This window comes from Pan paniscus, chromosome 3 (genome assembly GCF_029289425.2).
Source record: "Pan paniscus chromosome 3, NHGRI_mPanPan1-v2.0_pri, whole genome shotgun sequence".
Taxonomy (NCBI): domain Eukaryota; kingdom Metazoa; phylum Chordata; class Mammalia; order Primates; family Hominidae; genus Pan; species Pan paniscus.
Window position 1 is genome coordinate 160417646 of NC_073252.2, and position 14464 is coordinate 160432109.

Here is a 14464-nt window from a genome sequence, read left to right on the forward strand (position 1 = left end):
TCTTCCAGGTGCCCAGACTTCTCCTACACAGATCTAGGTAGACACAGAGGACAGAAGCAGACAATCTGGCAGTCACTTTCTGCTGGGTGTTGAAGAAAGGAGTTTTAAAGAAAATTATGTAGAGTAACCCATGAACATCATGACATATATAAGGAAATGAATAAGAATAAAATAACTGTAACTTAAAAATGTTTGCTCACTATCTTCTTTGGTATGTTGCGAACTTAGTGGAATAAGGAGCTACATTTGCCATATATTACGTTTTATTTCTGTAGATATTTTTGAAAATATGGCAAAATACTAAGATTCTTAAAAATATGGGGATTGTATTGGTGCTTTTTACATGTTGGATACTTTTCTGTTTATTTAACATGTTTAAATAGTTAAATGTTATTTTCCAAAGTTTCATTCTTATTAACTTCTTGATGTTCTGCTAGTTTCAGTTTGCAAGTATGACAAGGAAATACAGAAAACAAATTGGTTCATTGTTTTCTAGAAGGAATATAAATACTACGCATTTAATACACATATTTGTATAATAATTTACTATATTCTAGGAGCAGTCCTATTTGCTGGTGATGGGAAGATACTTAGCCAGTTTGTCTTAAAGGGTCTCATAGTTGATGGGGCAAGGTAGTAAACCAACAGTAAGGTGGGTGTATTATTGGAGCAAAAATTTAGCCCCTTACTTCAATCATTTAATTAATATAACCAGCATAAATTAATTTTGTAAAAAATACTATACATCTTTAGGAAAAATTACAAGAAAAGACAGATTGTGTTAGGTGAGGCTATGTGTCTTTGAAGAAGAGATTTTAAATAAGTATTGATTCAATTTAATATTCTCTCACAAAGGGTTTTAGAAATAAAAACAGTAATCATAAGTAGATCTTTTTTGATTGTTTATCTGTTTTTAAATGACACAGCTGATACAACCTGAACCATTTCATCATCACTATGTATGAATAACTTCCAGAGCATGTTATTATGCAATAGGCTATTTTACAAAGAAAAGTCAGACCTTTTGCAGAACTTCAAGGCTTCTTCTTCTGTGTCTAATTTAAATTATATCAAATTATATCATCCTGGCCATGATAATTGCCATTGTCTTATTTTAGGCACTAATAACTTCTCCCCTTGTTTACTCCAACTGCCTCTTTTCTGATCCATCTAATTTTGTTCCTGTTCCCAGCCAGTTTATTCTCCATATTGCTATCAAAGAAATAATTCTAAAATGCAAATTATATTATGTTCCCTCCTTAAATCCATTCCACTGTACTCCAGGAATATCCTGTGAAGCTCATGATTTACTCTTAAGCAAAATAGTGCACTATGACATGGACAAAAATTAAGAGTAATTTTTTTAATGGACTAAAGGAACAGCGTGATTAGATCTTTCCAATGTCAAATATAATAACTGAGTCATTCTGGGAAATTTCCCCTTTGATCTGGGTGTACTTATTTCCTAGTATGAACTATCCAAGACAACAATCATAAGTATTCAAGTATGTTTCTAATAATACTTGTAGAATGAGGTTATAAGAAGTTATTACATGTAAAGAAGAAAGGGAGAAAGAGAGAAAGAGGGGAAGAAGGAAAGCAAAAGAGAAAGAAAATAAGGTAAAATAGTAGGAAAGGAAAAGCCTTTCATTTTATTCCATTTGCCTATTTAAATGTAGAAAATGTCAGGTGATATTTAAGGAGATGATAATAGTATATTAATTACTAATTGATGTTTTGTGTGTATGAAGAAGGGTCTAAACAGAAAATGTCTATGTATTCATTAACTTCCAAATTATGTAATTTAAAATCTCTTTGTCAGCTTACAAACAGCCAAAAGAAAACTACTCAGCTATCTTAGAGGAACTTCTGTAATGGCCAACTATTGAAATAGTGGGTCTTGCAAAGAAAATAAGTTTTTTTTTCATGAAAGAAGACATAAATAAATATTCATTATCTATCAAGGACCTTTGAAATGCTAAGAAGCCTATTATACGACTTTCTTCACAGAATTGGGAAAAACTACTTTAAAGTTCATATGGAACCATAAAAGAGCCCACATTGCCAGGACAATCATAAGCCAAAAGAACAAAGCTGGAGACATCATGCTACCTGACTGCAAACTATACTACAAGGCTAGAGTAACCAAAACAGCATGGTACTGGTACCAAAACAGAGATATAGACCAAAGGAACAGAACAGAGCCCTCAGAAATAATACTACACATCTACAACCATCTGATCTTTGACAAACCTGAGAATAACAAGAAATGGGGAAACGATTCCCTATTTAATAAATGGTGCTGGGAAAACTGGCTAGCCATATGTAGAAAGCTGAAACTGGATCCCTTCCTTACACCTTATACAAAAATTAATTTAAGATGGATTAAAGACTTAAATGTTAGACCTAAAACCATAAAAACCCTAGAAGAAAACCTAGGCAATACCATTCAGGACATAGGCATGGACAAGGACTTCATATCTAAAACACCAAAAGCAATGGTGACAAAAGCCAAAAATTGACAAATGGGATCTAATTAAACAAAAGAGCTTCTGCACAGTAAAAGAAACTACCATCAGAATGAACAGGCAACCTACAGAATGGGAGAAAATTTTTGCAATCTACTCATCTGACAAAGGGCTAATATCCAGAATCTACAAAGAACTCAAACAAATTTGCAAGAAAAAAACAAACAACCCCATCAAAAAGTGGGCAAAGAATATGAACAGACACTTCTCAAAAGAAGACGTTTATGCAGCCAACAGACACATGAAAAAATGCTCATCATCACTGGCCATCAGAGAAATGCAAATCAAAACCACAATGAGATACCGTCTCATACCAGTTAGAATGGCGAACATTAAAAACTCAGGAAACAACAGGTGCTAGAGAAGATGTGGAGAAATAGGAACACTTTTACACTGTTGGTGGGACTGTAAACTGGTTCAACCATTGTGGAAGACAGTGTGCAGCAATTCCTCAAAGATCTAGAACTAGAAATATCATTTGACCCAGCCATCCCGTTACTGGGTATATACCCAAAGGATTATAAATCATGCTGCTATAAAGACACATGCACACGTATGTTTATTGCGGCACTATTCACAATAGCAAAGACTTGGAACCAACACAAATGTCCATTAATGATAGACTGGATTAAGAAAATGTGGCACATATACACCATGGAATACTATGCAGCCATAAAAAATGATGAGTTCATGTCCTTTGTAGGGACATGGATGAAGCTGGAAACCATCATTCTCAGCAACCTATCGCAAGGATAAAAAACCAAACACTGCATGTTCTCACTCATAGGTGGAAATTGAACAATGAGAACACTTGGACACAGGAAGGGGAACATCACACACTGGGGCTGTCATGGGGTAGGAGGAGGGGGGAGGGATAGCATTAGGAGAATGATGAGTTAATGGGTGCAGCACACCAACATGGCACATGTATACATATGTAACAAACCTGCACGCTGTGCACATGTACCCTAAAACTTAAAGTGTAATAAAAAAAGAAATACTATTGCTATTATCATTATTATTGTTATTCCCATTTTACAACTAAAAAAGAGAGATTAAATAGAAGGCATTTAAACTCAGAGAGATTAAATGGCGAGCATAACTTACAGTGAATGACAGATCCAGGTCAGATGTTGCCGTCCTTCATAGAAAAGACTCATGGCCATTGAATGCAACATCAGCAGCATAGGAAGGCCTTCGCGGAGGACCCTTAGTTTGCATGTAGTCAGCCTGGGAACAGACCCTGCAATAGTAACTTTAATTTTATTCATTGTAACTTTCAATTCTATTTCTAACTAGGTAAGTCTTATGATGAAAGAGATGGTTCAGGCAACCCAGGAACTACCTGGCCAAGATAACTTAATATCACTTCAAATCCAGGAACAGGGAGAAAATAAGACATGCATAATCTAAAACTAAGTTACAAGCTTAGCCAAATATGCAAATATGTTTCTTGGCCATATTGTTCTGCTAGGCATACTTAAGGAATCTTTTGAATTCCCATTATTATATGTTGAAATGATAACACTTGAAACTGTTAAAAATAACAGCTTGAATAGATTTATGAATAGTCTATTTAGAAAATTAATTTATTCTTGTTATATTAATTAAGTAATTGGAAACAACTTGGGTTCTTACTACATATCAGGTATTGCTTATGCAGTGATGTCCAGGACAAATAGAGCCCCTTATTCCATCAAGCTCACAACATACCAAGTAAGGTAGATAGTGAGCAAACTTATTTTTAAGTTATAGTTATATTAAGTACTAAAAAGAGAAATATGTAGATTACGAATGGGGATAAACTAGGGATTTAAGATAGCCAGAATACTAAAGTGTGTTTTCTTTAGAAAAAAATACACTTTCAACATAGACTGTAAGCATGGGTAGAAGCTGGCTTGTCAATAAATATGAAAAAGTCTTTCCAGGAGCATGAATAGCATGTACTAAGGCTACAAACTGGGAAGCATTTTGGTATCTCTTGATACATCTGGGAAAAAATAAATAAATGAATAATCATGCCAATGGATAATAGAGGCTTTTAGGAGAATTGTGTGGAAAGGGTGGATATGCCTAGAAACGTGGGAACTGAGCTCATGTTGAGTCTTAGTCAACTAAGGATTTAAAAATTTATGTTATGTCTAAGTAGTGATGAAACACTTTCATAAATTATTTTGATTAATGGATATGCAGTTACCCTTTATTTGTGTTCCAAAAATACACCCAACTTCCTGTTGGTTTACTACCTTGCCCCATCAATTATGAGATCATTTAAGACAAATTGGCTAGATACTTTCCCATCACCAGCAAATAGGACTCATCCTAGAATAAAGTAAATGATTATACAAAAATATGTATTAAATGAATAGTATTTATACTCCCTCTAGAAAACAAAGAACCATTTTGTTTTCTTAATTTGCTTGTCATATTTGTATAAGGATGAAACTATGGAAAATAACATTTAACCATTTAAATATGTTAAATAAACAGAACAATATTCAACATGTAAAAAGCAGCAGTACAATCTCCATCCACATTTTTAAGAATCTTAGTATTTTGACATATTTTTTAGGAATATGGACAGAAAATGTAACATACGGTGCCTTAGCTTATTACCCCTTCCATCATTGGTTATGTGAATCCCTACCTAACACTAATTATTCTGTATCATCCCATGCATGCACATATAATGTATACTATACATCTATATATTTATAACAATATATTGTATTGCTTTGGATGTTATCATGGTGTATGAGCCATTGGTAACTTTTTTTTCATTCATTCTTCTACTTCCAATAAAATAGTTTTCATCTTCCCTATCCTTGTCAACACTTACTATTACCAAATCTTTTGATTATTTTTTAAAGCAATGAGACTATCATTTTAACTTTATTTAAGAAGTCTTATTGTGCAGAAATCTTTTTTTAATTAAAGATAGTAATTGGTAGACATTTCTTTTGTAATTTGTATTTTTGTGTCCTTACTCTGCCATAGTAAAAGCATTCTTTTTTCTTTCTTCTAAAGGTTAAAAGTTTTTCTTGTCACATTTAGGAATTTAATCCATTTGGAAATTTTAAATCTATCCTAAAAAATCCTGAATGTAGTATTTTCCCAATAACCTCAACTTTAGTAAACAATTATTTTCCACAAATTGTAGGAATCTTCAGACACATCAATTACCTATTTTTATGTGGGTCTCTTGTAAAAGTATTCAAGCTATTTCATTGGTTTTTATGCCTAACACTGTTTCCATTGTTATGGCTTTATTATAAGTTCAAACGGTGGCTTGCCAGTTATTTACTATTGTACATAGAAAGTAGCAAGTATCTTAGATTAGACCAGGGGTCCCAATCCCCGGGCCACAGACCAGTAACAGTCTATGGCCTATTAGGAACCAGGCCGCACAGCCAGAAGTCAGCGGTGGGCAAGCAAGCAAAGCTTCATCTGTATTTACAGCTGCTTCCCATAACTTGCGTTACTGCCTGAGCTCTGCCTCCTTTCAGATCAGCAGTGTCATTAGATTCTTATAAGAGCTCAAACTCTATTATGAACTGAGCATGCAAGAGATCTAGGTTGTGTGCTCCTTATGAGAATCTAATGCCTAATGATCTATCACTGTCTCCTATCGCCCCCAGGTGGGACCGCCTAGTTGCAGGAAAGCAAGCTCAGGGCTCGTGTTGATTCTACATTATGGTGAGTTGTACAATTATTTCATTATAATTACAATGTACTAATAGAAATAAAGTGTACAATAAATGTGATGCACTTGTATCATCTCTGGTACATGAAAAAATCATCTTCAGCCGAGTGCGGTGGCTCACACCTGCAATCCCAGTATTTTGGGAGACTGAGGCAGGCTGATCACCTGAGGTCAGGAGTTTGAGACCAGCCTGGTCAATATGGTGAAACCCTGTCTCTACTAAAATACAAAAATTAGTCGGGCATGGTGGCGCATACCTGTAATCCCAGCTACTCAGGAGACTGAGGCAGGAGAATCACTTGAACCCGGGAGACGGAGGTTGCGGTGAGCCGAGATAGCACCACTGCAGTCCAGCCTTGGCAACAGAGCGAGACTCCGCCTCAAAAAAAAAAAAAAAAAAAAAAAAAAATTCTTCCATGAAACCAGTCCTTGGTGCCAAAAAAGTTGGGGCCACTGCCTTAGAAAGATATGTGTCAGGCTACCTATGAGCCCACCAAAGGCATTCATAATTTTTGTAACGTTCTTCTCAATATCTAGCATTTCCTTTTGCTTTTTTCTTTTACATTGCCCATTTCTTCTGGCATGTTATCCACTTTTTCCATTAGAGCCATTGGCATATTAATTGTAGATTTTTAAAGCTCCTAGTCTGATAATTCCAAAATCTTTTTCATATCTTGGTCTGCTTCTGATGTTTGCTTTGTCTCTTCAGACTGTGTTTTTTGCCTCTTAGATTACTTTGTAGTTTTAGTTGAAAGCCAGATATAATGTATGGAGTAAAAGAAACTGAGGTATATAGGCATTTAGTGTGAGATTTTCTATTTATGTGGCTGAATTAGGCTGTATTTGCTGTTTGCAGTCACTGTGATATTAGAGGCTAGAATTTTAATGTTTTTTAAATTATTATTTTGTCTATTGTCTTGGAATTTTTTTCAGAAACCGCTTCTTCAAGAAGGATCTTAGTATTGCAACTCTTTTGGCTGTAATCCTCTATTATACAATATTGATATGGTGGTAAGGTGTGGGAAGAGGGAAATCATACTTAGTCCTGTAATTCAATCTCAGTCTTTTAGTAAGCCTGAGTTTGTTCCTACCCTTTCTTCATGTTTTCAAAAGCTACACAGGAACTGGAGTTGAGCATTTTCCTTCTCCCAGATTGGTTAGGCTTTGGTGCAACTCCAGTCATTAGGCTTTGCTAAAATTGTTCCCCTCAATGAATAATGAAGGTCTTATTAAGGAAAATAGAGAGCTCTGGGCGTATTTCAAAATGGTTCCTTTTTTCCCAAGCCCTGCCAGAAGCACCAGTGGAATTTCTTCCCAGATCTTCACAGTGAGAATTTGATAGGGTTCCTGGAAGTAAAACTTGCAAAAGTGTGGTGGGATCTTCCTAAGACTGGAAACCCTCAGTTTTACATTTTCATATTTATGCACATACAGCCTCCAGCAATTGAAGTGTTCTTACCAGTACTGGCTTCAACCGCTCCAGGGCTTCTGCTCTTGGAAAATTGTGCTGCTCTGTACTCCCCCGTCTATCTTTCACAGCAGTTTGCCCTGTGACCTCAGATCTCTGATGGATCTAATAAATGCTGATTTTCGATTTGTTCAGCTTTTTTTTATCATCTTGAAGATGACAGTGAGGACTTCCAATTTGTTATAAAGCCAGAAACCAAAACTTGCATTATTCTTTTGAATAGCAATGTCTGACTTGTTACTAATAAAGACTGAATAAAGAAACATGAGCTGTCAAGTAAAAGTGAACGTGTGATCTAGGACCCATTAAGAACTGTGTTCTCTGACATGTCAAGCGGTAAGTTGAAGTGTGCATAGCTGTAATCCGTCTTTTAAGAGAAAATTCAACATAAAGATAGCTTTTTTAAAATATTGGCAGTATCTTTATAAAGGGCTCAATATGATTGACATCTTATGTCTGAACATTTTGATTTTGACCACAAAAATCCATTTTTCTGAAAGAATCCAAAATAGTCTAGAAGTTGTGTGATGAAAATTAAACTCAGGAGTGAGAACAGGAACACCGTGGTGGCTCTGGTACGGACGCAGTATACAGATTGGACTTTGGCCCAATCATGTCACATATCTTTTCTTAACGTATAGGAGATTGCTGCAATGCAAGCAATGAAGATATAGAAAGCCCCACTGAAATTTATTTGAGGTCTCATGACCCTCATCCTTGGGAGGACTGTTGAGTCTATGGAGAATGTCCTAAATGTCTTAGAGCAGCAGTGCCCCACCTTTTTGGCACCAGGGACTGCGTTCATGGAAAACAATTTTTCCATGCATGAGGTTAGGGGCGATGATTCAAGCGCACCACATTTATCATTAGATTCTCGTAAGGAGCGTGCAACCAAGATCCCTCGCATACGCAGTTCACAACAGGGTTCTCACTCCTATAAGAATCGAATGCCAACGCTTCCCTGATGGGAGGCGGAGCTCAGGCGGTGATGCTCACTGGTCCATGGCTCACCTCCTGCTGTGCAGCCCAGTTCCCAGCAGGCTACTGACCAGTATGGTTCACAGCTTGAGGGTTAGATATCCCTGTCTTAGAGTGATGTCTCTCTAAATTTCTCTGCCCCTTCTCCAGCCTTCTCCAGAAGGCCAGCTGTCTTGTATATAGGAAGACCTTGCCTTCCATAGAGGGAATATCTCTTAAATCTCCAGATGATATCATAGTGAAGACTCACGTGTTGACACTTACCTTCTGGCTGTAGCATCCTAGTCCTCCAATTTCTTATGCCAACCTATATATAGACATTAAAAGTCTCAGAAATCTTTAGTTGTTTCCTCCTAATGCCTGCCGATAGTGGATTCTTCCTTCTCCCACTTTACCACCAGGGAAGAAATCAGTCCTTAGTCTCATCTTTCTGAAGAAGCTAGTTGATTTCTGAAATGTGGGTTTGTAGATTACTCTTTCTCTTCAGCTTTCAAATGGACTTTAACAACTATACCTATACTCTTTCCTTTTTTAGCTTGTTTTTGCTATTAGACTAGAGTGAGGTTTCTTTCTGTCTCTAAAAGAAAAGTGGAAATTTATGCTATAAGACGTTTACTTATTTAAAAAATTATCAAATACTTGTAATTCTAAAAACATTAAAAAAATTAAGTTCAACCTCATTCAGCATTTTCTACAAGTGATGTTATATTCTCTCCATTCCACATAGAAAAAGAGAGTTTATTCATTGACAATGTTCTCGTGGCATTTTCTTTTTTTTTTTCTTTTTTCTTTTTTTTTGAGACGGAGTCTCACTCTGTCGCCCAGGCTGGAGTGCAGTGGCGCGATCTCGGCTCACTGCAAGCTCCGCCTCCCGGGTTCACGCCATTCTCCTGCCTCAGCCTCCCGAGTAGCTGGGACTACAGGCGCCCGCCACCACGCCCGGCTAATTTTTTTTTTTTGTATTTTTAGTAGAGACGAGGTTTCACCGTGTTAGCCAGGATGGTCTCTATCTCCTGACCTCGTGATCCGCCCGCCTCGGCCTCCCAAAGTGCTGGGATTACAGGCGTGAGCCACCGCGCCCGGCCTCTCGTGGCATTTTCTTCCTGTGGTGCAGAATTATGTGATTTGTGGTTTTCCATCGAAACCTCTTTCTCCTGCCTCTAAGAGTGCTTTCCATCATGTGGCTTTTTGATTAATGTGCTCTCTGGAGTAGTTAATTTTATTAAAGCTACTCTTCACTTTGCAAGGCATTTTTCTAATGAAGTGATTTTAAGTAATTTGACTTTGTAACATCTGGAGATGACTTCAAACTCACCCATTGCATTAGAATGTGCACAGAAGGTAAGTTTTTTATTCTTTCTGATAGGTGAGTTTAGAGTCATAGATTTCACATTCATTGATGTTATTAAAATTATATGGGTTTTCTATTTTGTTTTGTTTCGTTTTTCCAGACAAGATCTCACTCCACCACCCAGGCTGGAATCCTGGGCTCAAGTGATCCTCTCGTCTCAGCCTCCTGAGTAAATCTGGACTTCGGGTGCACACTACATGCCTGGTTATTTTTATTATTTAATTTTTTTGTAGAGACAGTGTCTCACTATGTTGCCCAGGCTGGTCTCAAACTCCTGGGCTCAAATGATCCTCCTGCCTCACAAGGTGCTAGGATTACAGGTGTGAGCTACCAAGTCTGGCCTTTTCTCAGTTTTTGGAAAGTCCACTATACTTAATCATTGTTTTGAGAATTTGATTTTAAATATCAATAAGTTTTCATGGTATGTAATTATACACATAGAAGTACAACTCAATGTTGTACTTTAAGGCTAAAACTAGCCTTTAAGAGTTAGAGAAGTGTTATTGGTTTAGTTTCAATAGGCCATGGGTCTCCGGAAATTATTTTTTACAACACTCTATGCTATAGATCTCATTGAACATTGGATCATATACTTTTCAGATAAGTATGATCTTCATGAATATGATGCAAAATAGCCAAAATGGATGGCACACACCCAGTAGGTTTGTGCCACAGCTGGGAATCCCTCGATTATGAAATGTGAAATCTTTTGAGGAGGCTGCTAGCATATCTGCCAAACCTTATTCCAGAAGACATTATATTTATTATGCTGGTCAAGATATTATTCTGTCCTCTGCTTTGAAAAGAGAAAACTATTTGTACATAGTTGTTTTGCTACAAGAAAAATTCTTAAAATGATAATCCATTACAAAATCTGTCAATGCCCTTTCTTTACAAGATGTACAGAAATGCAAGAGATCCATGTGGAATTGCTTCTCAGCATATGACTGTTGCTGTATTATTTTGCATTCTGCCATTTTTTATGCTAATCTTATTTTTTCCATAAGTTAGTTCTATTTTACCTGTGTAAACACAGGTGAAATATTCAGTTTTCTTTGACTATTAACATAATTATTAAAAGAATTATATTAACTTTAAAAGTATAGACTTTTTTAAATTTACCATTTATTTTTGAAAAATGAAAGAGATGGAATTATCTTCATGAGCTCGAACTTCTCTTGTAGTTTAACATTTTTTTGTACCTAGCAAGAATTAACCTAAAACAACACACTGACACTCTTTTTTATTTTTTTAATTATTATTTATTTATTTTTTGTTTTTGAGATGGAGCCTCGCTCTGTGGCCAGGCTAGAGTGCAGTGGTACGATCTCGGCTAACTGCAACCTCTGACTCCCTGGTTCAAGTGATTCTCCTGCCTCAGCCTCCCGAGTAGCTGGGATTACAGGCAGATGCCACCATGCCCAGCCAGTTTTTGTATTTTTTTTTTTTTTTTTTTTTTTTTTAGTAGAGACAGGGTTTCACCATGTTGTCCAGGATGGTCTTGATCTCTTGACCTCTTGATCTGCCAGCCTCGGCCTCCCTGGGATTACAGGCTTGAGCCACCACGCGTGGCCACTCTGTTTTATTTTTCCATGTATATTGACACTACTCTCATATTAGATTCTCTCTGGAGAAATCGAAATTACTACTCAAAAGCATTAAAAGCAAAAGACTATTTAATCAGAACTGCCAGCTAGAGGGCCTACGAAATAAAATTTTCAAGTAAGATAGCAACAGCGTAAGTAAGAAGAATAAAACAGGTTCTGTAACTTGCATAAATGATCCTGTTATAATCGTTCAAAGCAACATATTAGAATAATTTGATGTTTAAAACAGAAATTAAAAGCCAAAATCTAAATTTCCTCCTAATGTTTTCATTTTAAAGAATAATTGTTAATTATATGATATAATTTTAATATATCAGTAAATTACGTGTAGTTTAATATAATACCTATAAATCATTGGTCCTAGAGCTCTGAGACCTTTACCTTGATATTTGGGAATTGGAAGATCAAACCCTGCTGTCGCCTCACATAAACTAATGGCCAAACTCCTTTATGAGGGGATTACTACCAACTAATCATTAGTTCTGTTTAAGTTTGTTGGAAAGTACCAGTTTCTGTTTGTTCTCTTGATATATTTCTTTGAGTTTAAATTTTTAAAGGAATATAATTAAATCAAATCAGTCTAAGAGACATTTTGTGACAACTAGGGTGTAAAAAAATTGCATTTAGAAAACTAAACAATGCACCAAGATAACATAAGGAGTTTCCCGAGTAATTTTAAAGAGATAATGCGAGTGGAGGTCATTTATCATCCTGAATGTGTTCTCAAGTATTCAACAACCTTTTAAATCATCAAAGTAAATTAAAATGTTGGCTTAAAAGACAAACGCCTATGGATCTTAAATTCACTTGTAGCAACTAAACTCAGAGTTAATTTGGAATCATTTTTCTATAAAATACATTCTATTATTTACATAACTTAATCATAAATGTAGTTCTCTTCTATCATACCAGCTGTTTAATTAGATTTCTTTGTTAATTGTTTAGATGTAACTTATTGGATTTTAGAATTAAAATGAAGTGGCAAGGTAAACTATAGTTTCTGCCTGTGAAAAAATCAAATTATTGCAGTAATATATATTTCATCATAATGTAGACTTAAAGAATAAAACATACTAAAAATATGTCATTGTTTTAATTTAAAAACCTATTTTTTCTTTTTTCTTTTTTTTTGAGACAGGGTCTCACTCTGTTGCCCAGGCTGGAGTGCAGTTTTGCAATCTTGGCTCACTGCAATCTCGGCTCACTGCAATCTTGGCTTACTGCAATCTCTGCCTCCCAGGCTCAAGTGATCCTCTCATCTCAGTCTCCTGAGTAGCTGGGATTACAGGCACACACCACCATGCCCAGATAATTTTTGTATTTTTTGTAGAGATGGGGTTTTACTATATTGCCCAGGCTTGTCTCAAACTCCTGAACTCAAGCAATCTGCCTGCCTTGGCCTCCCAAAGTGCTGGGATTACAGACGTGAGCCACCGTGCCTGGCCAATATTTATTTTTCAAAAACCAAAGATTTATTGGCAAAGACTTCAATTCCTGGGCAAGTCCTGGTGCTGTGCTGGATGTGACATCAGTGCACCGTGGGGGGCATGCGACCTAGTGAGACACTAGCTGGGACAGCTAAGGGAGTGCTTGTGCCAGCCCTAACCCAACCCCAGGCAGCGTAGCTTACAGCTCTGGGAGAGACTCCTTCCTTCAGCTTGAGTTGAACAGAGGGAAAAATAAAGAAGACTTTGTCTTACAACTTGGATACCAGTTGACGCACAGTAGGATAGGGCACCAGGCAGAGTCCTTAGGCCCCCATTCCAGGCCCTAGCTCCTAGATGACATTTCTAGACACAGCCTGGGCCAGAAGGAACCCACCTTTTTGAAGGGAAGGACCCAGTCCTGGCAGGATTTATCACTTGCTGACTGAGGAGCCCTCAGATCCTGAATAGTCAGCACCGGTACCCAGGCAGTACATGGGCCTTGGGTAAGACTCAAAGACGTGCTGGCCTCAGGTGTGACCCAGCACATTCCCAGCTGTCATGGCTATGGGGAAGGACTTTCTGCTTGTGAAAAGGAGAGGTAATAGTAAAGGGAACTTTGTCTTGTAGCTCAGGTACCAGCTCAGCCAAAGTGAGGTAGAGCAGCACCATGTGGGCTCCTGGAGTCTCCAATTTCAGGCATTGGCCATTGGATGTCATTTCTGGACCTGCCCTGGGCCATAGGGAATACCACTGCCCTGAAAAAAAGAGTTCAAGTCCTGGCAGCATTCACCACAAGCTGACTGAAGGAAGGCTTGGTCCTTGAATGAACATTGGCAGTAGTCAGGTCGTACTTGCTGTGGGCCTGGGGTGGTGGTGGTCAGAGGGAGAGACTCTTCTGCTTGTGGAAAGAGGACAGAAGAGTACAAAGAACTTTGTCTTGTAGCTTGGGTGCCAGCTCAGTCACAGTGGAAGAGAGCACTAGGTAGATTCCTAACATTTCTGACTCTAGGCCCTGGGTCCCAGACATCTCTGGACCTGTACAGGACTGAAGCTTGCCACCCTAAAGGGAAGGACAAAACCTGGCTGGTTTCACCACCTGCTGACTGTAGAACCCCAGGGCTTTGAGTGAACATAGGTGATAGCCAGGCCGTGGTTATCATGGGCTGTGGGCAAGACCCAGTGCTGTGCTGATTTCAGCTTTGATCCAGCACAATCCCATTGGGGGTGTCCACAGCAGTGCTTGTATCACCCCTCCCCCAGCTCCAGGCAGTTCTGCACAGAGAGAAACTCTGTTTGAGAGAAAATAAGGGAAGAGAACATGAGCCTCTTTCTGGTAATCCAGATAATTCTAGCTATTATCCAAGCCACCAAAGTAGTACCTTTAAGAGTCTGCAAGACATAC